The following is a 27,570-nucleotide window of genomic DNA, read 5'->3' on the forward strand; positions in this document are numbered from 1 at the left end:
TTGAGTGTTGTGGAAGCTGCACCCATCCAGGCCAGTGGGGAGTATTCCATCACACTCCTGACTAGTGCCTTGTAGATGGTGCTCAGGCTTTGGGGAGTCAGGAGGTGAGTAACTTGTTGCAGGATTCCTAGCCTCTGACCCGCTCTTGTAGCCACAGTATTTATGTGGCTCATCCAGTTCAGTTTCTGGTCAATGTTGGGGGATTCAGTGGTGGTAATGCCATTGAACGTCAATGGGCAATGGTTAGATTCTCTCTTGTTGGAGATGGTCACTGCCTGGCACTTGTGTGGCACAAAAGTTACTTGCCACTTGTCAGCCCAAGGCCTCGATATTGTCCATGTCTTGCTGCATTTGGACATGGACTGTGAAACCCTTATGCAAGCTTAACAATTTCACCTGGGCATTCAGTTCCTTTTGGTATCTTTCATCCATGGTCACTGACTACCCTTTAGACTCTTTCAATTCATTTGTTAGATCATTAATCTGTTTCTTAGAATTTCTTGTTCTGCTTTTACAGTCTGGATTTGCACTTCCCTACTTCGCACCTCAACTTTCAGATTCGATCGAAGTTCAAGAATTTAATCAGTTTTGGTTGTTTATTCTGCATTCAACCAATTGTTCTGATTCATCAGCAATTCCTTCTCCTGTTCTAAGCATTTTTCACGATACTTAATAGATATTTTTGATACTTGAAGTTCATCCAGTTCTAATTTTTCATTAGCAAACTCATCTATTGTCCATGCGCATTGATCCTCTGCACTGAACAGTTCTCCCTTAGCAGAGCCTAATTCCTGTGTGCTATTCTTCATGTTCATGTTCTTTAATTGCACTTCTGTTAATTATTTCTGAGACTCTTCACACTCATTTGTGAGAACTCCCTCATTTGCTTGGGTATGCTGCAGAAGTGCTGGAGAACGCTTTTTGTGACTGTCGAATTGGAGCTGCAAGTTTTCTACTTTCTGTCGCTCCTGTACACAAGCATTCTTTATCTTTTCTGTTTCCTCCTGCAGCTCCAAAACTCTGTTGTTCCTTGATGTTTTCATTGTCTCAAACTCTTCAATAGGAATTTACTTTGCAGCCTGGTATTTTCCTCCCAGAATATCGAGAATTGTAGAGTCTTCTCTGCCAATTGGTCCTTTAGTTTGTTCAGAATGACATTAAATTTATTTTGCTTCTCTTTGCAATTTTCCAGAGGAACAAGCTTTGACCTGAGGGAAATCCTCCATCTCCTCTTAAACAGTATAATATTCTTCATGCTTCTATTTCTTTTTAGTTCAGAAGAAGCATCATACAGAATCAAAACATTAACTCTGTTTCTCTCTCCACAGAAGCTGCCAGACCTGCTGAGTTTTTTCCCCAGCATTTCCTGTTTTTATTTCAGATTTCCAGCATCCGCAGTATTTTACTTTTATGTTTGACCTGGGGGATCCTTGTAGCATGTGAATGCCCTTCAACATGTTTTCCTTATATTTGTGAAGCTCAATTGCTTTGTCTTGAGCTTTTTTGTAATTTAACAGAGCCTCCTTGACTTTGTTCTGCTGTTCCTCTATTCTGCTATTCAAGGCAGTCTTCATTTCTTCATGCTGCTGAAGAATTATATACTCCTTTTGCATTTGATCTTAAAGGAAATTCAGCTGTTCGTTCAACTGCTTGTTTTCTTGTTCAGCTCTTGCCAACTCACATTGTACTTCAGTGCATTGCTTTGTCAATACTGATAGTTCCAATGCAGCTTTTTCAGAAATAATAATCAGGATCTTTTTTTTTTAACTCCATATGTTTTTCCAGGGCTAAGTATTGATTCTTCTAAAAGTTTTTCAGGCCAGTGACTTCTTTGAGTACATCTTCTGCTTGCTATTGTGCCTGGCTAAATTCTTGACTGAGTTCCTTCCATTCCCTCTTTGATTTGCTAACAATGGAATTCAGAGTTGTTATTTCTCCTTGTGCTTTTCTGGAGATGCCTACTGATTTGCACAGGATTCAGGTTTTTGCTTATTGTACTTTTCTCAATATTCAGTCTTCCTATTTCTTTTAATGTCTTTTTGTACCTTTGTGATACCTCAGGAATTTGTTTGTTCAGATGTTGAACAGTTTGGTTTATTGAAGATTTTAGTTTATCAAGTATTTTCAAAGGTATATACTCAGCTTGAATCGTGTGTTTCTAATCTTCCAATTCAGCTATGATATGAATATTTTCCCGTCTTATTTCATTTTCCTTTTACAGGGTTTGTTTCTTTTGGGTTATATCAGATAGCTTCCCTTCGTTCACAGCCAATTTCTTTCTCTACACTGCCACCTGCTGTTGCAGTTCAGGTCAAGTCTCGAGATTTTCAAAAATATACATCTTGAATCCTTCTGGATGGTTCTCTGCCTCTCTGCCACTCTGCTTGGGTATTGGATTTTGCCCTTTCATTGTTTTTTGGGGTTTTTCTACCCCTATTTTTATGGTTTACACTCTCCACTACTTGAAGATTAAAACACTTGTCAAAGATTTTTAATATCTCATGAAAGCTGGTTGAGGATTCATCAGTGCCTTGCATTAAGATTACTTCATCCACAAATACATCAAACAAATATAAAAATGTATTAACTTGTGCTTATTCTGATTTCCTACTTAGTCCTGCTGTGCTCCTGTAATCTAAACATTTTCTTCATCATGATGCCCAATTTTGTATCTGGTTTGACCCTCGCATGACCTCAAATTGGTCTGGTAGTTTTAAGTTACTATCCATAGTAATTTTCCAAAAGAAGTGATTACCTCTTTAATTTTTTTTTCTTCAAGATGGCTCCACAGCAGCCTTTTCTTTTCTTCTCTTCGTTCTTCCCAACTTATTAGACTTTGGCGGGTTCCCACAGTGATCGGAGGCCAGGCTCTTTAAACTAAACAACTTGGCAGGAAATCTTCAAAGCAAGTTATTTGGGCCAGCTACTTGCTTTTTTAAGGCTGGGAATCAAATGGTGGAAGGTAACTTTCAGCTCTGTCTTTTGTTTTAAAAACTTTTTTTTTTAATCAGTCAAGCTCAGTGTTATGGCATCGGCTGTGGACCTGTTGTAACACTCTGGTATGCTAGTGCTGATCCTAATTGCTGCCCATTTTAAAAGGTAAAATCTGCCCTTTTACTGTACTTTGCTCACCTTTCTTGTGATCTGGCCAGGTCTAGTGACTCTGCATTCACTCAGGTTCTTCTTTTCATCTGCACAGTGGATTATTCTTCTGACTTTCAGCCTTTTTTCTTTTTTTAAAATTTTGCTCGCCAGTTTAGACACACTTAACTCAGATCAGGCTTCAATTTATTTAGTTTTTCATGCTTTCGGGACTTTGGTGTCCATCCTTTACTGCCACCATGTTGTAAGGTTGTTTTGTGTCTGACTGAAAGGTCTGGAGGCTTGTATTGTTGAACATAAACTGTTAATTAACAACTCATAACTATGTACATCTCCAAGGTACAGCCCTGCATGGGTGCTGTCTCCACGCTGGCTCCATCCAGGCTCGACTGTACTGACAGTCTATTATCATGTGACTCTCTGCATCATACTGTGGGTGGTACTGTTCTCCAGTCCCACATTAACCCTTGCTCTGCATGTGGTGCAATCCCGATGTGGCCAGACTGTGTGCACGCTGCATGGATCCTTCATCCCCAGATAAATGAGCAGCCTGGAAAATGGATGCCATGCAAGTCTAAACTCTTTGGCCAAAGGACATATCGCAGGACTTGACTGTCCCATCACCCCCATTTGAAGACTGGTGAAGTGCTGGAGTAGAACATAGGAACCGGAGGATGCCACTCAGCCCCTCAATCCTGTCCCAGCATTGAATGAGATTATGGCTGATCTGTACCACGCTTCCATTTACCCACTTTAGTTCTATACCTCTTAATACACTTACCTACCAAAAATCTGAAATTGTCCTGACCAATATCTATCCCTTAATCAATTTCATAATACAGATTATTTGGTGGTTCATCAGTGGTCCCTTGGAATCGGGGATGATGGCCGTTAGGCTTGGTGAGGCTTCAGATGACTGAGGAGCTCAATTCTGAATCCACATGTTCTTCCGCAGTGGGGGCACATTGTCACGCAGGGGAGTGGAAATCGCAGCTCTAGGTTGGCTTCCTTCTCCTTCCTCTGGTGCCGCCATTCGGCCTTGCCACCGAGTCGCTGAGCCTCGAAGTGGCTTGTGTCTTGATGGACCAGGTAGTGCCATGCCGAGCGATCAGCATCATTCTCCTCCCAGTCAGTGGTGTTAATGCCTCTGTGCTTTAGTGTGACTTGCAGCATATCCTTATATCTTTTCCTTTGGCTGCCCTCTGAATGTTGGCCAATGGAGAGCTGTGAGAAAAGAACCTGCTGAGGGAAGCGGTTTTTGGGCATCCAGACGCAGTGGCCTGTCCATCAGAGTTGGTTCCGCAGGAGCAGGGTTTCAATGCTGCTAGACGCAGCTTCATGGAGGATGCTTGCGTTAATCTGGCGGTCCTCCCATTTGATCCCCAGGACTCAACACAAGTACCACCGGTGGAGGCTCTCAAGGATCTTAATGTGGCGTCAGTAGACAATCCATGTTTTTCTGCAGTAGAGGAGCCTGGTCAACACAACGGCCTTATAAACCAGAGCCTTTGTTGACTTGCAATGGTCCCTGTTGTCAAAGACAGGTTGGCGCAGCTTGAAGAAGGCAGCACTGGCACAGTTGACTCGCTAATAGACTTCCTCATCGATGGTAGTCCCTTATCTGCCGAGATAAGGGTAGTGCTCCAGAGCCACCCCATCTACGTGGATGGCATGGGGGATGTTCAACTGGCCCAGGGGAGGTTGGTGAAGGACCTTCATCTTGGCAATGTTTAAGGACAGGCCAAGCCTCTTATACGAAGTGTTGAAGAGGTCAAGCATCCTTTGCCTGTCCTGTACAGAGTGAGCCATCACGCAGCAATCATCCACAAACTGAAGGTTGGGGATGTCCATGGTGGTGAGTTGTGTTTTTGCCTGGGAGTGACCGAGGATGAAGAGCTCCCTGTCTAGATGATACTGAATGCTGACACCAGGTGGTAGGTCATCTCAGGTGAGGTGGGTGATGATGGTCAGGTAAATGGTGAAGAAGGTGAGGGCGATTACACAAATTTGTTTGACCCCAGTCCCAATGTGAAAGGTGTCAGTGTCAGATCCTCCACTCAGGACGATGGTGGCCATGTTGTCATGCAGGAGTCTCAGGATGGTGACAAACTTCAACAGACAACCAAAGCACTGGGGACAATCCACAGAGCTCCACGATTTAAAGAATCAAACACCTTGGTCAGGTTGATGAAGGTAAAGAACAATTCTTGATTTTGCTCCCAACAATTTTCCTGGATCTGTTTAGCCACTATGTCCACCGTACCCCGGGATGGTCGGAAGCCACACTGGGGTTTCCAGGAGGATCTCCTCAGTGACTGGATGAAGGCTGTTCAGGAGGATGGGGCCAGGATTTTACCCACGATGGACAGGAGGGAAATCCCCCTGTCGTTTTCACAATCAGATTTGTCCCCCTTCTTGTGGATAGTAATGGTGGTCACATTCTTGAGATCCCTGGGAGACGCTCCCTTTATCCCAGAGGCTGAGGATGAGCTGGTGGGGTCGTGATGTGAGCTGATAGCTGCTAGCATGGTAGACCTCTGCGGGTACACCGTCTGGCCCACACGCTTTGTTGGTTTTCATCTGTTGGATGCCCGCTTAAGTTCATGGATGGTTGGTGGATCACTGAGGGAATCCTCCACAGGGTGTTGTGGGACAGTCTGGATGGCCTCCTCCAATATGGTGGAGTCCCAATTGAGGAGCAGTTCAAATTGCTCTTTCCAACACTGATGGATGGCTGTCGCCTTTGAGGAGCCGGGAGCTGTCCTGAGATTGGAGAGAGTTTTGTCCGGTTGAGCGGTGTCCATAGATCATGTTGGTAGCTTGGAAGAAGCTGCGCATATCATGCTGGTCAGCATAGGCCTGAATCTCATGCACTTTGTCCACCCACCAGTTGTTCTTTATGTCTCGAACGTGTTGCTGGACCTCGGCCTTCAGTCGGTGATACTGTGCCATCATTCACCGGTTACGTGAGAGACTTTGTCAGGCAATGAAGGCTGCTCGTTCCACTCGAGGAGGTCGCAGATCGCTGTGTCATTGGCGTCAAACCAGTCCTGGCTCCATCGTGGCACGAACCTGATAGTCTGTGCGCAGGCTTCCAAGAGAGCGGACCTGAGTTGCTCCCAGTGTGCCTGGATGGAAATGGCATAAGTGGTGGTCACTTGCTCCAGTGCACTGTACAACTGGGCCTGGAACTCTTCCCACAGTCCCAGCTGCTTAAACGTTGCAGCATTCAGATTTCTCCGGGCTGCTTTTTGGGTCCTCTGGTATCTTGGCCCCTGGCAGATGTTCATTACCGAGCGCACAAGTCGATGGTCCATCCAGCAATATTCAGAACCCTCACGGCCCTCATGACAAGCACATCCTTCAGGCTTCTGCCCCGGATAATGATGTAGTCCTGGAGGTGCCAATGCAAAGATTATCACATTGTTAACCACATTCATAGTGAAAAATGTTATTGGAATACGGATGTTGCTCTGTGATGCTGACACAACAGAAGCTTCAACTGACCCCTCGCCACTGCAGTCTTTTGGGTGATTGTTCCAGATTTTCAAAATACCTTATGTGAAAAAGAGCTTCCTGACATAGGCCCTCATGGAAGGGGCCCTGTTTGCCGGGTATATTCCCCATAATAAACTTCACAGTGTGTCTGGCAGAGATGAGCATATCGGGGGTGGTTTTCACTAGGTGCTTTAGGCACTAAAGAGGTGGCTGTTTGGAGTCTGAAGCTAGAGTCATAGAATTCAGGTTTAACCCAGCTTTAACATAAGATGCCATCTTGGTAATGGAGTTGAAGTCAGAGCTCGGAGTGGCACCCAAGGCTGGTTTAACAACTGATTGCCACTTAAAATGCCTGATATTGCTTATTAAAGAGGTCACACAGCATTTCAATGCCTAACACTTCAACTACTTATAATTTCAAGCACTACTTCAAGAGGTGCTCACCATTTCTGTGAAGAGAACTTCTGGAGCACATTGGAAGACATTCTGAGACACTTTGTCAAGATCACCAACACTCAAGTAATCCTCTGAGCAGTTCACCTAAAAAGAGTAAGTGCTGTGCTACTGCATATCAAAGGAGTCACCAGGAGAAAGAGAGTGCTTAGTCGAGGACGCCTTGTTAGGCGAACCTTTGGTCAAGATGAGGAATGGGGGTGGGGAGCAAGTGGGGGGTGGGAGTGCAATACAAGGCCATGAGGTGCAGCACTAACTGTTTCAGGAAAGACAGGCAGGAGGGTAATGAGAACCGCTCACCCCTCCCCGGTATTGGTTCAGGACATTCCTCTTTCGCAGGACTTCCTCCGCCAGGACCCCCCCGATGCCATTTCTGAGAAGCCGTGCAGCCTCTCACTCTGTCCCTGAGCCAAACCTGAGCAACATGCAGCTGGGTGCCAGCCAGAACACCCCACACCTACACTGCAAGTGGGAGCGAGGATCTCGCATATGCTGCTCCAACAAAAATTGTCACTAATCAGCACTTGAGAAGTAAACCTGCAGGTTTCTATTTAGAATCTTCAGGCAAGTTCATATTGTGGTAATCATCAATTAGGACCAAAATTATGTGCTAAATTTGAACTTTCAAACAGGCATATCCTATCAGTAGTAAACATACTTAGTGGCTGCTAACACTCTTTGACCTAAATAAGACCTCATTATGTCTGAGTAAACACTCAAGTTGTTGCGGTAATTGCTTTTAATTTCAAACTCTCTCGAATATTCTCTTGGATAATCAGCAAACCTGGAGTGTTAATGCTGCAATGTGCTTACTCCCACTGAGGGAGCTCAAGTGTTTAATTAACTGCACAAGTTGATACAAATCACTTTCCTTCTCTGAGCTTTAAGGTGACAAAAACCATCTCCAAGAATGAGCCTGGTTAACTTGATTAACACCGGTAATATTGTATAATAAAGTGATAAAAATTAAACCATAGCACTCTCCCAGCAACACACAGGGGAACATAGGTTCTACCAACACTAGACCCATTTACCTCGACGGGTATCTTGAAGTAACCTTGCCAGTGGGTGAGCCGGGACTAATGACAGGAGGTGGGTTGTACAGCTTTCTGGGAGAATTCAGCCCGGAATCAGGAGCCTGCATATCCTGGGAGTTGATCCATTATATGTTGAAGAACCACTGAATTTATGAGGTACATGAACAGCTGCTTCTTGAGGTGGAATAGGCATCGGTCACAAGACTTGTCCACCAGGAACATTTCAGAGGTCATTTCTGTATTTGACCTTCATGACACTTCCACAGTAAACCACTCACCAAACATAAAAATTTAACTTTTTTAAATTCTTTCATGGGATGTCGGCATTGCTGGCTAGGCCAGAATTTGTTACTCATCACTAATTGCCCTTGAGAATGATTCCAGGGATGAAGAACTGTAGCTATGAGGATAGATTGGAGAGGTCCGGACTGTTTTCCTTGGAGAAAAGAAGGCTGAGTGGAGATATTCAAGATCCTGAGGGGTATGGACAGAGTAAATAATGAGAAACTGTTCCCACTCAAGGGAGCATCAAAAACTAATGGGCACAAATTCAAAATAATTGGCAAAAGGAGTAAACGTGGTGTGAGGAAAAATCTTTTCGCCCAGAGGGTGTTTGGAGTCTGGAATGAACTCCCTGAGAGGGTGTTGGAGGCAGGGTCAATCGAGGTTTTCAAAAGGGAATTGGATTGTTATCTGAAAAGAGAGAATGTGCAATGTTACATGGATAAGGTAGGGGAGTGGGACTAGGTAGAATGCTCTTTCAGAGAGCCAGTGCAGACTGGGTGGGCTTAATATCCTCCTTCTGCACTGTAAAGATTCTGTGATTCTGTGAGAAGGTGGCAGTGAGCTGCTTCCTTGTACCACTGCAGTCCAGGTGGTGCAGGTACGCCCACAGCGCTGTTAGGGAGGAAGTTCCAGGATTTTGATCGGGTTGGTGAAGGAACAGCGATGTATTTCCAAGACAGGATGGCTTGGAGGGAACTTGCAGATGTTGGTGTTCCCAATGGGCAGGATTTTCAGCTCGGTGAGCGGGCGTGTGCCCGACAAGCCCGAGTGTGAAATAGCGCACGATGGCGTCAGGCGAGTGTCCCGGCGTCATCACACAGTCGTGCGACATTTCGGTTGGCGGGTGTGCGTGACAGCTGGCAGCGTGCCCGCTGACAATTAAGAGGCCTATTAAGGCCCTTAAGCTGGTAATTAAGTTGATTTTTTTGCTGCCTGTCCAACCTTACAGTTGGTGGGCGGGCGTATAGGCCAGGCGGCCTTTGCATTTTTTGCGAAACCTCATCCACGGACGGGATGAGGTTTCGAACAGTGAATAAAGAAACAATTAAAAAAAATTAAACTCATTTTTAACATGTCCCTGCTCATGTGACAGAGTCACACGTAGGGACATGTTTACCTTATTTTTCAAATCTTGATATTTTATTTTTAAATCCTTCAGCTCCCTGTGGCTGCTATGTGCTTTCAGCGAGCTTCCAACGAGCGTACCCCCATGCATGCACAGACTTCAGTGCTCGCGCCCCTCCTGCCCCCACCCCGGCAGCGCTGATACTCTCAGCGCACGTTTCATGCTGATTGGCTGTTAATTGGCCAGCCAGCGTGAAATCGCGGTCGGAGCCCGATTGCGGGCAGCAGACTGTTTCGCGGCCGCTCCAGGGCCCACCCACCGTGCCCGTCCGATGAGGGGAAAATCCTCCCCCATGTGTCTGCTGCCCGTGTCCTTCTAGGTGGTAGAGGTCATAGGTTGGGAAGGTGCTGTCAAAGGAGCCTTGGTGAGGTGCTGCAGTGCATCTTGTAAATGGTACACACTGCTGCTACTGTGCATCGGAAGTAGAGGGAGTGAATGTTTAAGGTGGTGGAAAGGGTGCCCATCAAGTGGGCTGCAGCGTCCTGGATGGTGTCGAGCTTCTTGAGTGCTGTCGGAGCCGCACTCATGCAAGCAAGTGGGGAGTATTCCATCACACTCCTGTCTTGTGCCTTGTAGTTGGTGGACAGGCTTTGGGGAATCAAAAGGTGAGTTACTTGCTTAGAATTCCCAGTCTCTGACCTGCTCTTGCAGCCACAGCATTTATATGGCTGGTATAGTTCAGATTATGGTTAATGATAACCCCCCAGGATGTTGATAGTGATGGGATTCAGTGATGGTAATGCCTTTGAATGTCAAGGGAAGATGGTTAGATTCTCACTTGTTGGTGATGGTCATTTCCTGTCACTTGTGTGGCGCGAATGTTACTTGCCACTTATCAGCCCAAGCTTGGATATTGTCATGCTGCATATGGACACAGACTGCTTCATTATCTAAGGAGTTGAGACTGGCACTGAATACTGTGCAATAATTAGTGAACATCCTCACTTCTGACCTTATGATGTAGAGAAGGTCATTGATGAAGCAGCTGAAGATGTTTGGGCCTAGGACACTACCCTGAGGAACTCCTGCAGTGATATCCTGGAGCTGAGATAATTGACCTCCAACAACCACAACCATCTTCCTTTGTGCAGGGTATGACTCCAACCAGTAGAGAATTTTTTCCCTGACTTCCATTGACTCCAGTTTTGTAGGGCTCCTTGATGCCATACTCAGTCAAATGCTGCCTTGATATCAAGGGCAGTCACTCTCAATTCATCCCTTGAGTTCAGCTTTTTTTCCATGCTTGGACCAAGACTGTAATGAAGTCAGGAGCAGAGTGGCCTTGGTGGAACCCAAACTGAGCATCAGTGAGCAGGCTATTGCTGTGTAAGTGTTGCTTAATAGCAGCCTAGACAATATGTTCCATCACTTTACTGATGATCAAGAGTAGACTGATGGGGCGGTAATTGGCTGGGTTGGATTTATCTTGCTGTTAGTGTACCGGACATACCTGGGCAATTCTCGACTTTGCCGGTCAGATACCAGTGTTGTAGCTGTACTGGAACAGCTTGGCTAGGGGTGTGGCAAGTTCTGGAGCACAAGTCTTCAGGACTATTGCCAGAACATTGTCAGGGCCTTTTCAGCATCCAGTGCCTTCAACCATTCCTTGATATAACATGGGGTGAATCAAATTGGCTGAAGACTGGCACCCGTGATGCTGGGGACCTCAGGAGGAGGCCGAAATCGATCATCCACCCGACACTTCTGGCTGAAGATTGTTGCAAATGCTTCAGCCTTATCTTTTGCACTGATCTGCTGGGCTCCCCCATCATTGAGGATGGGGATATTCATGGATCCTCCTCCAGTGAGTTGTTTAATTGCCCACCACTATTCATGACTGGACGTGTAGGACTGCAGAGCTTAGAACTGCTCTGCTGGTTGTGGGATCGCTTAGTTCTGTCTATCACTTGCTGCAAATGCTGTTTGGCTCACAAGTAGTCCTGTGTTATAGCTTCACCAGGTTGACACCTCATTATTAGGTGTGTCTGGTGCTGAAGAATTCACTAACTGCTCCAACTTTCTGTTCAGTAACTTTGACTTATTATTGTTTCACATTCTCACAGAAATCAAGACATCATACTCTCTCCCCCATGTGATATTGCTTGTAGATTGGCGATCCAGCATTCCAATCTTTCCTTCTAAACACTAATGTTTCAGAGTCAGGATTAAAAATATCAAAATGATTATGAAACTTCCTTCAGTGAATAATTCACTAGGTGTCGTACTGGTAACAGTACAAGGTGTGAAGCGATGACTGAAGAGAAATACATCTCATCTCTGATACATGGTGCGGGATCTTGTAACACTTCCTTTAGAGAAATTTGGCATGCATGTACAGCCCCCTCAGCTTTCCCCCATTGGGTGGGGATTAGTATCAGGTGCACCAGTCTTCCACAGCAATTGAGAAAGGTGTCAGGGAGCAGCTCTCCAGAAAGTCCTGCTCAGGTGAACAGACATTGTAATGTTAATCAGTGCTGTTGCTCACGTTAGTCATATTGGAATCACTTCATGGCCTTTGGAATGAGAATCCAAAGGAAGGAAAAATTTCCATCTCTTCAGCTCGACAAAATCCTCATACATTTCCTGCCATGGTTTTATTGGTCATCGCTGTTTGCCAGTGTTTGCAGAGTGATTGGACAGGCTTGGATCTCAGGAACAGCAGCTTCTCTGTTGATATCTAGCGAAAGGCACACATGGGGTTTGTAGCTAATCTAGCTAAGGAATAGAAAGACTTGCATCTCTATATCACCTTTCACAATCTCAGAATGTTTTGAAATGCTTTACAATCAGTGAAGTAGTTTAGAAGTTTAGTCACTGGTTAACATAGGAAATGCCAGGCATTTGATTCCTGGATCATACAGATTTGGAATTTATGTGGAATAATATGTGTGGCTAAAGTGTCCAAAGAAAACAGCTGTTATTGATTGACAATTCACCTTGATGTCCATTCGTCGACTCAAAAACCACCAATATCAGGCCAGCCAATCCCCATAGAGTACATGGGATAGTAGAGGCTTGTGAGCTGTAACATTATGTTAGTCGCTAACTCTAATGGGAAGTGAGTTCAGCTGCTCAGTAAACAACTGGTTGATGCTTAAAAGCAGGAAATGCTGGTGTTACAAGGTCAAAACTTACTTTATCGACAAGCCAGGGCTGGTGATTCAAGTTGGTGATTCTGTGCTGCGGGTCCCTAGGGCAGAAGTACCCCTTTGGAGCTGTAGTATTCTGCTTGGCATAGCCGAAGAGCTGAAGTTGTGCCTATGAGTTGGTTCTGGAGTGCAGACTTGGGAATCTAGGGGAACGGAATCTTGGAAGATGAGATTCAAGCACTGCGAGGTGAACCACAATGAAAGCTGCCCGATTTAGAGAGAATTCAAAGGTGAGATCTTTGAAGGTGAAGACTGGAAACTCTCGTGGGGGAGGCAGAGGCCAATGACATTGGTTGACTCACATTGTTTGCTGACATCTGGCTGGGTTGCTGAGACATCAGTGGGATCTGTCCTGGTTGCATTTACCATTTAATGTGGTATGTTAGTGTGGACAGTTTGCCTGTTAATTCAAGTATACCTCATATTAACACTGAATGCTGGAGTATAAGATAGTCATTTTAATTCTGACCTCGTATAGTAAAGTTTATTTTGTTTGTTCAAAACCTGTGGAAATTTGTGGCTTTATTAACAAGTGTCTTGAATCTCAAGCTTCGCCTACTTTAAATAGAAAGTTACTAGTTCCTAACCGCAACGTACCAAACACTTAGGGGTCTGGTCCAAGATTGTAATACTGGAAATATTCAATTTCCAGCATTCACAGTAACCCATCTTAAATTTTCATTGAAGTAAGAACAAGTATTCCTCAGTTTTCAGTGGATATAAAAAGTAAGGCATGTGGTCAGTATAGAGAACACAGCCAGATCTGAATAAGTGACTAATGGTCTTGGAGGGAGTTAGGATGTGGAAGGCAAGCACTATTGGTCGTTCAAAGCCATTAGGGCAATGGTGATATATTGATGATGACTGGATGGTGGTGTTTTTATGAGTGCTAAATGTGATATACTAATGATATATCACTTATATATTAACGATATATCAGCTGTTTTGTAGGGGTGCCTTTGCTTGTATGAATGCTCCTACACACTGTTACCCCAGTGACACACTACAGCATGGCTGGTGAAGACTGCTAACTTCAGTGGGGAGACTGCAAATAGCTTTGCAGGATGCCCTGGAGCAGCTCTGGGCCTTGACAGCCCAGCTTCAGACTGCATCATCTTGGCATGGGTGGCAGCAGCCTGGGGGATGGCTGGCTGACAGAAACAGCAAGGGCACTGATGGGGTGAATGGCAATTGTGAAGTATGAATACCGTCATCCTGAGAGAGGAGGTTTGTGATTTGTGGAGATGCTGTTGCTATCCTGGCCTCAACAATCCTAGTAATCTGTCGGAGCAGATTGCTAGACCATTGTGTGAGCTGGCATGTCCTTCTGAGCGCTGAGATCCACAGCCTTGATGGCAACCGGGTAAGATTGCATGCAGCAAGCACAGATCTCATGACACGCACCTGAGCTTCCACTGCAGCACTGAGGTGTTGGCTGGCTTTGGCTTGTGCTGCAGGGGGAGCTGAAAGTATCAGCCATCAGTTGTTGATTCACGGTTGGGTCCGCAAATATTCTCACTGAGTTGGCCAATATTCCCATGCTGGAAAGGATGGGCTCCAAGTTTTGCATGAAGCCTTATGTCAGGTTGGAGCCAAACTCTTCCACACCCCTTGTCAGCAACAGCAGGCTTTCTGGCTGGTCTTCTAAGCGTCTCTCGGTGCACGCTCGGCAGCCTTTACCTGCACACCACCCTCATCGCTGTTCTCGTCTGAGTCCTCTGCAGTGGATCTCAGCTGTCACCTCACCCTCCAGGGAGATTAAGCACACACACATTGCTTTTCTGCCTCCCAGCTGCAGCTGTTGACTCACTATGTGCAAATCCTGACTCTGAATGACCCTCTAACATACACCCAGTGTCAGCTCCTGAGCTGGGATCTGCAGCTGTCCAATCAAGTGAAGCTGCTTCTCCATCAGAATTCTGCTCTTCCTCTGGATCTTCATTCTCCACTACTATCAGCTGGCCAGGTGACAATTCTTGAGCATTTACGAAAGCGTAAATGCACAAGGGGAGCTGATGGGAGGTGGCGGAAAGCAGGGGGTCCATGTTCACACCATCTTTAGCTTTTACATTGTTTCAGATTGTGGGATGATGGTGAGATTTGAGAAGGTGCATAAGGCAGGAACACAGTATCATCCTGTGTGGCTTCAGTGATGTTGGTTGCTACAGCCTCAGTAATGGCCACACAAAGTGGGTGAGGACATGCAAACATTCCATTTCCCACTGGTTCTTTGCTGCTGTCTCCTGTTTTGTGTCACCTTGTCCTACAGGAGAGAGGGAGTCAGTGATTGTCTGGCAGTGTGTTTGCTATAGCTGGACACCAGGAAGTATATGGAAGCTCTGCAATGTAGGTGTGAGGCTGGCAGCATTGGTAAGTGTGTGAGTGTCAGGGTGATGTTAGACATGAGTCCTGAATGCTGGAGATTGTTGATGTGTGAGTGATGTCGGTATGCGGCATTGGAGTTGACATTTTAAGATGCATTTACTGATCCCTCGTGTGAGGTTATGGAAATTTTTCTGGCACTGTAGCCAGGCCCATGGGGCCAAACTGCTGACATTGACCCATCTACACACAAATCTGGAGGGCCCCCTGGAGTGTGACCTCCATCTACACCACTTGCAATGCTGCCTCTCTTTGAGTAATTGGAAAATTTGAATGTGAAGCTTTCTAACCCACCATCCAAGCCATTAATGAATATGGAGAACATTCGAAGCCTGTCATAAATGCTTTAATCAGAGAAAATAGTTCAATTTCAAGGGCTAAGAACATTTTGAAAGAATTTGTGGGCAGAATTTTCCGTTTGGCAGGTGGGGGGGTTGGAGCGGGAGGGGGCGCTGCCATTTTACGCGGGCGGGCCAATTAAGGCCCGCCCAGTGTATTTCCCGACTCCCGAGGATAGCGGGAGTGTGCGGGCGGCAGCGGGTGTGTACAGACCGCTGAGTCCAATGGCAACCCTGCAGCCTCTTTAAAAGAAGGCCTGGCAGCCTCCTGTAGGCTGTTCACAATGGCCAGTGCTAGGCCTTAGCAGAGGGGTTCAGGTGAGCAGGCCAGGCTGGAGGGTAAGCCAGGGTAGGCCACTGCGCCCCTCGTTTTTCTGTTGACTGCCTTGCTGCCCTCCTCGAGGAAGTGGCAGCACAGCGGGAGGTGTTGGTCCCCCAGGATGGGAGGAAGAGGCCCCCCCAACATGACGAAACGTGCCTGGGAGGAGGAAGAGGAGGAGGCGGAGGTGGTGAGCTCCCGCGACGTGGTGCAGCGCACCTGGATCTGTAAGCACTTCAACAATTTGCTATGCTCTGGCAGGGTGAGTACCATGTTGACATTGGGTATTTAACCCAGCAGGTAGCCTTACCCTCTGTAGCCCCCCCCCCCCCCCCCCCCGCCACACCCCCTCCTCCCCCGCCCCCTCCTCCCCCGCCACCAAATCTCAGTGTCGTGACTGCATTGAATCATTGAGGGTATTTTTCCTTTGCTGGGTGGCCAGGCAGATAGTGCCCATGCTGAGGTCAGCCTGAGTGGGTCATGAGGAGATGAGTTTTCCCTCACAGTATGTGTTGACCTGAGTCCCACATGACTAGTTTGGGGGCAACCTGGAGGAGCTGCACCTGGGCACAGACTCAGAGCTCCAGGACATGTCCTAGTCAGGGTGATGAGACGGTGGAAGGGGAGCTTCAAGGTGGCATGGCAACAAACCATCTGCTGCCCTCTGTGTTGCACGTGCTTGTGCCTCCTTGCTATGGGAGGAAATACCGTGTGGTTCCTAATGTGATGTAGGCAGCACGTGTCCAAAGGAGTGGTGGGGAGGGTGGGGAGCAGGCCTAGCATCTTCGTCTGAGTGATCAGCAGCAGCGGGGTGAGGAGACACTGGAGGCCAGATATGTCCCACTCTGGTTGAGGTGTGCCATGCGCGAACAGAGTCCATGTGCAATTTGCCCTAATCAATGCTCTTCTCTCTTTTTCAGGAGAAGAATGCATAGAACGTGGCCGAGCATGTGAGCACTAGAGGCAGCCAGGCACAGCTCTCCATACTAAGCCGCTTCAAGCAGGAGGCCCTTGAACTGGAGAGGCGCCATGCACCCAGATCTACTGGTGTCGGTGAGGTTGGGGTGCCACAGCCAGGTATTTATGCCCAACAGTGAGGTAGCATTGTCCTCCCAACAGCCATAGCACTGATGACTGTTAAATTAGTTATTGTTACAATATTGCTGGGCCATTGGTTACAGAAGGTTGAGCGCATAATGAGCTGGGGGGAGAGGGATGAACTTTGTCATTGTCTGCACGCTAACTGATCCACAGTCCTTGTTCTTCCTTTCAGCATCATCAGAGCACAACCGGGAGGAGGAGCAGCAGAGGCCCCCTCTCACACCTGAGAGGTCCAAAGTCTCACCAGCATCACACCATTTCTGTGAGGCAGGCACCACCACAGATACTGGCACCTCAGTGGGAATTAGAACATCGGCTAGTGTCCCGGGGCACAGTGGTGAGGGCACTTCACAGTTGCTGGAGGAGCTGGCAGAGACAGAGAGTGCCCATGGCGCCAGCAGCTGGAGGACTGCAGGGGACCAGGCACATGCTCAGTCGGTGCCTGGTGATGTGCCTCTGGAGTCGTCTGTGACGCAGCAGGTGCAGGAAATGCGGCCGGGTGTGCAGGAGCATCTGGGGGAGATACATGAAGCTATGCTTGGCTTGGTGTCCGTGGTGGAGGAGTTGACGCGGACGCTCGCCGAAGCAATGAGCCACATGCCCAAGCGCCAAGTGTCCTCCATGGAGAGAATGGCAATTCTCATAGAGAAGCTCCTCCAGGAGACCTGCCAGTGCTTCCTGGGGATGCGCTCTGACCAGCAAGCCCTCACATCGGCAATGACCTCAGCTGGTCAGTGCCAGTGTGGGAGATGGTCGTCCCAGCTCGTTGCCCGTCCATCCACAGTGAGCAGGGAGGCCCGAAGTGACCTTATATCGGTGGAGCAACTGCCTGTTATCTCTGTGGGCTCCTCTCAGGGCGCTCCGGATGAGGGCAGCAGCTCCTCCACCCCTTTCCCAGTGATCGTACCATCCGGTGAAGCTGTGACGACTGGGGAGATGCCAGCTGTGGAACTGGCCACTCCCTCCCAGGCAGGGCCAGCACAGGCTCCACAGGCCAGAGAATGACCACCAAGGTCATCGAGGCCAACAGGACAGCAGAGTGAGCAGGCTGGCTCAGATGCCACTCCCAGCAATGGGGCAGCGCCAAGATGTACCGCCCGAAAATGAAAACATAAGGCACCTTAAGCACACCATGGGTTTATCACTGGCGCTTATGTGTTGGCCCGAGATTACGTCCTTATGATTTCTTTTTCATTGTTAACACTGTTGTTTTCTCTTTGTGATAAGTTCTTTTGCTTCACACATTAAATGCCAGATGTGTGACCATGGCTGAGGGTGCCTCGTTTCTTCTGCATGTGTATGATTGAGAAAAGTGTCATGAGTGATTTGTTGGACATTCAGCTTTATTTACAAGGCCCTCAGTTAGTTCTGCTGACCTGGCAGATTTTGCACTTTGGTGTCGAGTATCGAGGCAGCAGCCCAGGCTGGTCCTGGTGATCCATTTGTGTTGCGCTAGCTGAAGGTTTGTTGAATTAAAGCATGTCAGGTGTCCCTGCCTCCCTGGAGTAGTCCCGGGTCAGCGTCTACGCCCTCAACATTTCCCTGTGTGTACTCATCCTCAGACTCACTGCTGGACTCATCGTGTGCAGCCACAGCCACTGCGTCGACATCTTCATCATCCACTGTGTCCCCCCCTTTCCAGCGCAAGATTGTGGAGAGCACAGCATGCAACCACTATCACCGAGACACAATCTGGGGGTACTGGAGTGCGCCCCCTGAGCGGTCCAGGCATAGGAAGCGTATCTTGAGAAGACCAATGGCTTTCTCCACCACAGCCCTTGTGGTGCCCTGGCTCCTATTGTACCGCTGCTCAGCTTCTGTTCTTAGATGGTGGAGAGGTGTCATGAGCTACCTTCTGAGGGGATAGCCCTTGTCACCCAGCAGCCATCCATCCAGCCGGCTGGAGCACTGAAGAGCCCCGGCACCTGGGAGTGTCTGAGGATGTAGGTGTTGTGGGAGCTGCCAGGGTACCTTGCACAGACTTGTAGAATCTGCATCCTGTGGTTGCACACTATCTGCACGTTCATGGAGTGGAAGCCCTTCCTGTTGACAAAGGCACTGGGCTCACCTGCTGGCGCCTTGATGGCCACATGTGTACAGTCTATAGCACCCTGGACGCGGGGGAAGCCAGTAATGGCCGCAAAGCCTCTGGCTCACTCTGTCTGGCTTGCCTGGGCCCAACAGAAGTGGATGAAGGTCAATGCACACCTGAACAGAGCGTCTGTAACCTGTTTGACACAAGTGTGGACAGCTGATTGGGAGACATCACAAAGATCACCCACCGAGCCCTGGAAGGAGCCAGAGGCATAGAAATTGAGGACAGCTGTGACCTTCAGCGCCACTGGCATGGGGTGTCTGCCCACACAGTTAGGGGAGATCTCAGGGCCAATCATCTGACAGATATAGTTGACTGTCTCCCTTGAGAGTCGGAGCCTCCTTCGGCGCTGCACCTCAGACATATTGAGGTAACTGCTTTGCCGCCTGTATACCCTGGCAGCAGGATAGTAGCATCTTCTGCGGCCCCGTCTGCCTTGGACTACCTCTTGGCCCTGCACCCCTTGTGCCTGCGAATGTCCTCCAAAAGGTGGCTCCCCTGGAGGCTGAATATGCATTCCTGGTCACCTCCCCCTTCAAGCCTTCCCTTCCTTGCCAGATGAGTTGCCTCCAGTGGACAGATCAGTTCCCATACCCAGGCTAAGGGAAGGCTTCCTGAAACTTGCAGGCCCGAAAAAGATTCCTCACTGCAGAGTGCTGACCTGAAGATTAAGAGTCCAAAAAAAGCTGCTGGGATGCATTCTGAAGTACTGCGGATCACACAGGCAAGTTTGAAAAATTTTCAACACTAAATACTTCACAGAGCAGATTCACAACCCCACAGAGCCCACTTATCCCGCCCGTGCATGAGGTTAATACAAATGTCTCCTACCTGTCTGCATGTTGCACCCGTGCGCCAACCCGAAGATTGCATGGGCGCCGAAAAATTGACGTTGATTAAAGACTAAAGGGCCTTAAGTGGCCCGTTAATTAATGGCAGGCGCACAGTGAATATCATTGTGTGCCCGCCTGCCCAGCGAAATATCACGATGGCACGTGGTGACGTTGGGACGCTTGCCTGACGTCACCGTGCGTAATTTTTTGCGTGACATGAGGGGCCCGCCCCCCCGCATGCCAAATAGAAAATTCTGCCCTGTGTTTTTTTTAAAAGACACTGTCCCTTAAAGGGTTAATGCAAGGACTCTGGTTGCTGCTGTTCCTGGGAAAAGCAGCATTTTAAAAGAAAAAGTAATAAAGCAGTTTTAAAGAAGCTGGAAAGCTCTTGATCCCGGTGGACTGTTTACAAAAGGGCCGCATGGTGGTTTATGGCTTTGGGATCAAAAAACATGCCCAGAAAACTGTGTTTAAAAGCTGGACGGCTGGTTTGGCTTTGGGGAAACAAGAAGGAGCAACTGCTTGGGTAAGGACAACAGCTCCTAAAGCTCTTGACCCAGTCCATAGGAAAAAGTGAATGGAAGTTGTTCCAAAGTTGCTCTCAATTCTGAAACTGACTGACAGCAAGTTTTCCCGAAGTCTGCCTGAAAAGTAGTGCAAGGGACATTGATTGTTTCGCAGACCAGTGCTGAGAGACTGACTGTGTGACCTGGATACCATTTCAAGGAGTCTACCATCTATCTTTTTCCCTTGAACCTTTGACTTTTAACCTTTTAACAGAAGTCCTCTTTTTTTTTTGGATGCGCGCGTGTGCATGTGTGTGTAAGATGGACAGAGTTAGGGGAATTAGAAAGAATAATTATTATACTTTCATATTACACCTTCATATTTCATACTGTATGTTAATAAACTTTGCCTTCTACTTGACAAGTCTGGTTTTATAATACACTACTAATTTTTTTGTTTATTGAAGAAACCTGGGCATCGAGTGGTATTTCTGAGATCATAGTTGGCCATATAGGTGGCTGGAGAAATTATTTAAATATAGGTTGTGTCCTCTGGAGTAGTGGAACTAGAGACAGGCAGTGCACTCCTCCCATCTCAGTCGTAACAAACTCCAATACAGATGCTTGCAGGACACCACTAGTCATATTTTACCACCTGGAGTACCTGCCCATTATCCCTACTCACTGTCTCCTAATTTTCAATCTATTTTTTAATCAGGTCAATAATTTGCCTTCAATTCCATGGGTTTCGGCTACAGCCAACAGTCTCTTACAAAGGAGTTTATCAAATGCCTCTTGGAAGCCCATATGAATCACATCAATAGACTCTCACCTGTCCACTACTTTAGTTACGTTTTCAAAAAATTCAGCTTCAGTAGGTGTGACCTACCCTTTCCAAATCCAAGCTGGTTCAATTTCAGCAGCTGAAAATTTTCAAAAATCTAGCAATTTCCCCTTGACAGGGTAACTGGTCAATCAATCCCCAGTTTCCCTCTATCACCATAAATGGGGCGACATATGCAACTTTGGAATCTGAAGGAATGGTTATAGTTAGGGCATTTGTAATGTTATCACCTGCTTCTTATAAAACCCTGGGATGGAAACCACCTGGACCTGGAGACTTGTCGCCCTTTAGTGCCATTCATTTCTGCATCACCGCTGTTGTGCTTTGGTGAGTCCCTGGGTTGAATTTTCCCCAGTTCATTTTTAAATGAGGAATGGCTTCATTTCCTGGTATGTAACCCAGGGAAGAGAATGGCATTGTCTTCCAGTTAATCTTTCAGAATGTGTCCAATTGACAATCCGCCTCCGGGATTTTTTAAAATTCGTTTACGGATGTGGGCATTGCTGGCTAGGCCAGCGTTTATTGCCCATCCCTAATTGCCCTTGAGAAGGTGGTGGTGAGCTGTTGTAGCCCCTGTGGTGTAGATACATGCAAGACATCATCGCGAATTGACTCACTCGGCCTATGCACTGAGCTTCTCCTCAATCATTCCAATCTTCACCTCAATGCAGCTTTCACTTTCTCCTCTGATTTCACTACCCATTTTCCCCCTTTAACGTCTCCTATATATACCAACCCATATTCATGGCCACTCCCTCAACCTTGTCATTTCATGTGGCCTCTCTCTAGTATAAAGGGTTAACAGATGGGATATGCTAATATATGATGTAGATAATGATGTATCACTGACTCTTTCTCAAGAGAGAGATTGGAACACTGTGCTCAAGAACAGCATGCCTACTCTGTAAAGGCAAAATACGGCGGACGCTCTGAAGAAGAGTTATGCGGACTCTGGGCGGGATTTTCCACATCCACCCATCGCCGCGATCTTCCAGTCCTGCCGCAAGTCAATGGACTTCTAGCTGGGGTGCGACCTCACCCACGGGGGGACCGCACCCGCAACGGGGCCAGAAAATCCTGGCGTTGGTTTCTCTCTCCACAGACGCAGTCAGAACTGTGGAGTTTTTCCAGCATTTTCTGATTTTATTGCCTACTCTGTAATCTGTTTAGAAGTAGTACTAATAAACAAGCATTAAGCAAGTACCCGAGTTTATGTATAGACTGTCCAGTAAACAAGTACCACGTCTAGAGTCCACAGATAAGAAGGACCATCTCAGAACACTCTACTCCCATTATCTCAATCATAGATCAGGCTATCTCTGATCAATTCCCTCTATCCCTCTCCACTCATATACACTGCCCCCTCCCAATTCCTTCCTTCTACATCCAGCCCTGGGAAATCTCTCCCCCACTGCACTTACATTGGCATGTTCAATTTCCCAACCATCTAACCTTTGGCCCTCCATCCATTTAACATTTCTGCAGCTGCCTATGTACTCATTCATTTCCAGCTTTGATGCCCTTGTTGCCAGTAAAATCCTTACTCTCTCCCACACTGGTTGTTCCCCTAGTATGGCCCCACTCTCTGCTATCTTAAGTCCAAGGAGGCAGACTTGGAGGTTTACAGTAGATGATTGGCGCAGGCAATCTTCACCAGATCTGGAAGGACCACATTAAGTCCTACTGGGTCTGCTCACTTCTTCCAAAGCTTCTCATTATTTCAGGGTTATCATGGAATGCAAATATAACCCTCAGCTTCTCTTCTCCACCAAAAGCTGTCTTCTTAAACCTCTCCCACTTGCTTGCTCCACCCTCCCCTCCAACAGCAAGTGCTCATGGATTTTATTTGTCACAAAGATTGTGACCATCTGATCAGCTGCCTTTGCCACATCCCTCTCTTTTCCTAGTCCAACAGGATAAATTTAACCAAAAGAGCCCCCCCCCCCGTCCTCTCCAGCTCACCTTGTCCATATGCGGCAGACAGTAAGGATGATACCAATTGTAATGACTGGACTGAACAGACAGATTTCAACAAGAAATGCTAAACTTTATTACAGAGAGCTTTTCAGATGCTCGAACAGGACTCTTATTAGGAAGCCACCCCACCAGAGTGCCTACACTTAGAGCTCACTGGTCGGGGCCATAACAGAACATCACGTGACCCCTGATAGACAAGCAGACGGGACTATACCCTCAGTTACCACATTTCCTCCTGCTTTAGTTTTTTACAATTTCTTATTAACAGGGAAACATTTAAATATCCAACAACATATACATATATACAATTTCGGATGACTAAAGGTCAAGTCCCTGAGGTGCTCTCCTTATACGGCTAGAGCAGCATAGCTCTACCACTTGAGGTTCTTCACAGGATCGACAGGATCTGGAACTGCAGCATGAGACAAATCCTTGGAACCTGGCAGTTCAGGGTTTGGCAACTCTACAGAGACATTGGGCATGTCTATTCTAGGTTGATCAGTCACCTCAGGAATTATCAGTTCGACATTAATCACAGGCAGAATAGTTGGATGTCTCTCTGGCGCGAATATGATCTACGTGCTTACAGACGATTCTATCTCCCACTTGTACTTGGAAAGATAATGGAACAGTCTTGGAGACAATGGTTCCAGGAGCCCAACGGGGTCCACTACTGAAATTTCACATGAATACCGTGTCACCTACATTAGACAAGCTTTGCTGTGTTTGTCATGGTTCAGCTTTTGATTACTCTGATTACGCTCTACCTTCCCCTCTAAATTTGGAAACACTTGATGTAACCGTGTATGTAGGCATCGACAATTCAGACGGTGTTTAACCCCATAGTCGAATGTGGTGTTGTACGATAACTGAAAAGAAAGCGGGAAAGCCGATATTCCAGGGTGCTTTCCGATAGCTCTTTCATACCCGACTTAAAAGGCCCTCTCAGCTGGGCCATTTGATGAGGGATGGTAAGGGGCTGTTTTAATATGTTTGATTCCATTCGGATCCATAAATTTCTGAAACTCTGTGCTGGTAAAAGCGGTGCCGTTATCTGAAACGACAATTTCAGGTAGGCCATGTGTGCTGAAACTGACTTAGCTTCTCTATAGTTGTGTTTGACATTGGCGACTTGACTACATACACATCCATCCATCTGGAATGGGCATCTACAATTAACAAGGACATGATACCCAAGAATGGTCATATGTAATTGAACCCAGGGTCGACTGGGCCACTCCCACAGATGCAGAGGAGTCAGAACAAGCAACTTCTGTCGTTGCTGATGGTGGATCCAATGCTTGAACAAGTTTTCAGTATCTCCATCCAGGTCTGGCCTCGCGCAAGCATTTTTATTTTTGATATGCCCGGATGGGCACAATGGAGTTCTGTCAAGAGCGGTTCTCTGCCTATGGTGGGACCACCACTCTTGACCCCCACAACAAAATCCAGTCTTGGCAACTCCATTCTGCCTGTCTGACATGGAATGGTCTCAATTCTTCAGATACAGGCAAGTTTAACCATCCTTTTAAGACAAAGTCTTTGTTTCACATACACTGGTGAAGAATCTAAGAAATTCAATAATAGCATTAATTCCTGTGGAACAGGAGTATGCACAATACTGTCTGGCAACAGGAGACGTCTGAGTGCATCTGCCTTTGTAATGTGTAGGCCAGGACAGTACATAAAAGTATACTCTTAGGCAGATAATGTCAGAGCCCATTGTTGTATCATTTTGCAAGGCAGGATAGCCTTGTCCTCACTGAATAAACCCATTAATGGTTTACGGTCTGACACAATGGTGAAATGGTGACCTTGCAAGTGCTGGTGGAATTTCTTCACCCTGAATACCACTGATAAACCTTCCTTTTCTAGCTAGAAATAACCCTTCTCGGCTGTGGAGAGGGTTCTCGAGACCTAGCCAGTGGGCCTTTCAGACCCATTTTCCACCTTATGGGATAACAGATCTCCCACTCCATAGGGGGAGGCATTATATGTTAATACCTGCTCTTTTGTTGGGTCGTAGTGTGCCAATAAGCATGACGAATGCAACAATTCCTTTGCTTTCACGAAGGCTTCTTCCCATTGTGTCCCCCCTGTCTGCTCCGTCGAGTGGTTCTTTTTCAGTAACAAGTGTAATGGTGACAACGCAGTTGATAGATTTGGTAAGAAGCAGCTACAGTAGTTGTTCATGCCCAGAAAGGACTTGAGTTCTGTTACATTGGATGGTGATGACGCATCTTTTATTGCCTGAACTTTATCGTTTACCGGGTGCAGTCCCATGGCATCCACCCTGTGGCCTAGGTAAGTCACTTCTGGCACCTGGAATGTTCACTTTTCCTTCTTTAACCACACACTGGCTTCCATGAACTTCCTTAGCACCTCCTTGAGGTTGGTCAAGCATTCTGTCTCAGTTAACCCTGCGATGAGGACATCATCTAGATATACAATTACTTGTGGGAGTCCTTGCAAAAGGCTCTCCATTGTCCTCTGGAAGATAGTACATGCCCATGAGACCCCGAAGGGTAGACGGATGTACTGATAGAGACCTTGGTGTGTGTTAATGGTTACGTACTCTCTCGATGTGCTATCCAGCTCTAGTTGCTGGTAGGCGTGGCTCATATCCAATTTCATATAGGACTTGCCTCCAGCCAGTTTGGCATAAGTCATCTATCCTTGGGATAGTGTAGTCGTCTAGTTTGGCTGCCTTATTCACGGTAAATATATACTCTCCACAGATACATATAGTGCGGTCAGGCTTAACCACTGGAACTATGGGGCAACCCATTCTGAGAATTGAACAGGTTAGATAATGCCCAGCTTTTCTAACCGGCACAGCTCCTCGTTAACCTTTTCTCTCTATGTATAAGGCACAGGTCTTGCCTTAAAGAAGTGAGGTGCCACCTGTGGCTCCACATGTACCTTGGCCTGCATGTCTAGCTCATCTGGAACTCCATCAGATTTGAGGTGAAATATCTCAAAGCAGTTGAGTTTGATTTTCTGTAGCCAGTGTCGGCCTAAAAAGCTGGGTCCTTCTCCTTTCACAGTTATTACAGGCAGCTGGGCTGTCTGCTGCTTGTAAGAATCTGGTACTTTGGTGATGCTTTTTACCTGAATGGATTCTCCCGTGTATGTCCTTAATTTAGTGGTTGTTCGCTCCAGGTTTATTGTCTATCAACCTTCATTAAGGTACCTGAAAGTGTGCTCTCCCACCACCATAGTTGAGGCACCTGTATCCACCTCCATTATTAGTGGCTTCTCATTAACTTGGATTGTGACAGTGACAGGTTCGGTTTTTACAGCGATTACGTTATACAGGGAATTGATGTCGGTGTTGGCAGCTTCAGGTTCTGCTGTATTTTTTAATTCAACCATGTTGGTTTGTTGCGTTATGGGCTGTTTGGACTTCTCCCTGCATTGCCTTACTATGTGACCTTTCTTAGGGCAGTAATGGCATTCTGCCTCCTTGAATTTACAGGTGTCCGGTCAACGGTCATCCATAACAGCTTAATCGTGGATTTTGCTGCTGAAGTGTTTCTACTTGACCTTTTCATGTTTCTACTTGGCCTTTTCATGTTTCTACTTGACCTTTTCATGTTTCTACTTGGCCTTTTCATGTTTCTAGCAGTGGACATTGCCTCTCGCTTCGACGCTGTGGGTCTCGTATTTGCGCCACACTCGGCGGTAGGTTCCTGCCCCACATGAAGAACAGCTCCATGTTGTATGTGTTGCAAAGCCTTCGAGTCTCTCACAGCACTTTCCATGGCGAGGGAGATTTCCAGGGCGTGTTTAAAGTCGATGATGACCTCGGTGAGTAAACGGCGCTGAATGGTATCATCCTGAACTCCACAAACTAATCAATCCCACAGCTTATCATTTAATGTGTCCCTGAAGTCACAGTGCTCTGTCAACTGCATGAGGTTTGCTATATAGATGGCTCTCCTAGGGCCCTAACTCTGGAATTAAATTTAAAATGCTGCATTATTATGGATGGCTTCAGCTGGAAGTGCGTTTTCACGAGGTCCACTAATTCATTATAGGATTTAGAATGGAGCGCAATCGGGTCCATCGGATTGCGAATGAGTTTGTATGTTTTACTGTCACACACACTCAAGAGGATAGCTTTCTGCTTTTCCTCTGCTGGCTACAAAATAAAATCCGAGGCGCTCTACATACTGGCTCCAGTCTTCCATAGCCGCATCATAAGAATCGATTCTGCCGAAGAGTGGTATGACTTTTCTTAAATTTCTTAAAATTTGATGGACTCACAGTAACGAGGCAAGGTGCAGAGTCAGAGCTAATCCCATTCTTAGTTACAAGGTTCGGTTGGAGAAGTTGTGGTAAGATTAAGGGAGGGTTAGATAAGGTATACAGAGAAAAGCTGTTCTCATTAGCTGATGCTACAAGGACTGGGGGACAGAGATGTAATGTTCTGGGCAATGATGAGGAAGAGCCTTTTCATGCAGCGAGTTGTAATGGCCTGGACCTCGCTGCCCAGGAGTGTGGTTGGAGTGGAGATGATGAA

The sequence above is a fragment of the Cetorhinus maximus genome, chromosome 2, assembly GCF_964194155.1.
Source record: "Cetorhinus maximus chromosome 2, sCetMax3.hap1.1, whole genome shotgun sequence".
NCBI lineage: Eukaryota > Metazoa > Chordata > Chondrichthyes > Lamniformes > Cetorhinidae > Cetorhinus > Cetorhinus maximus.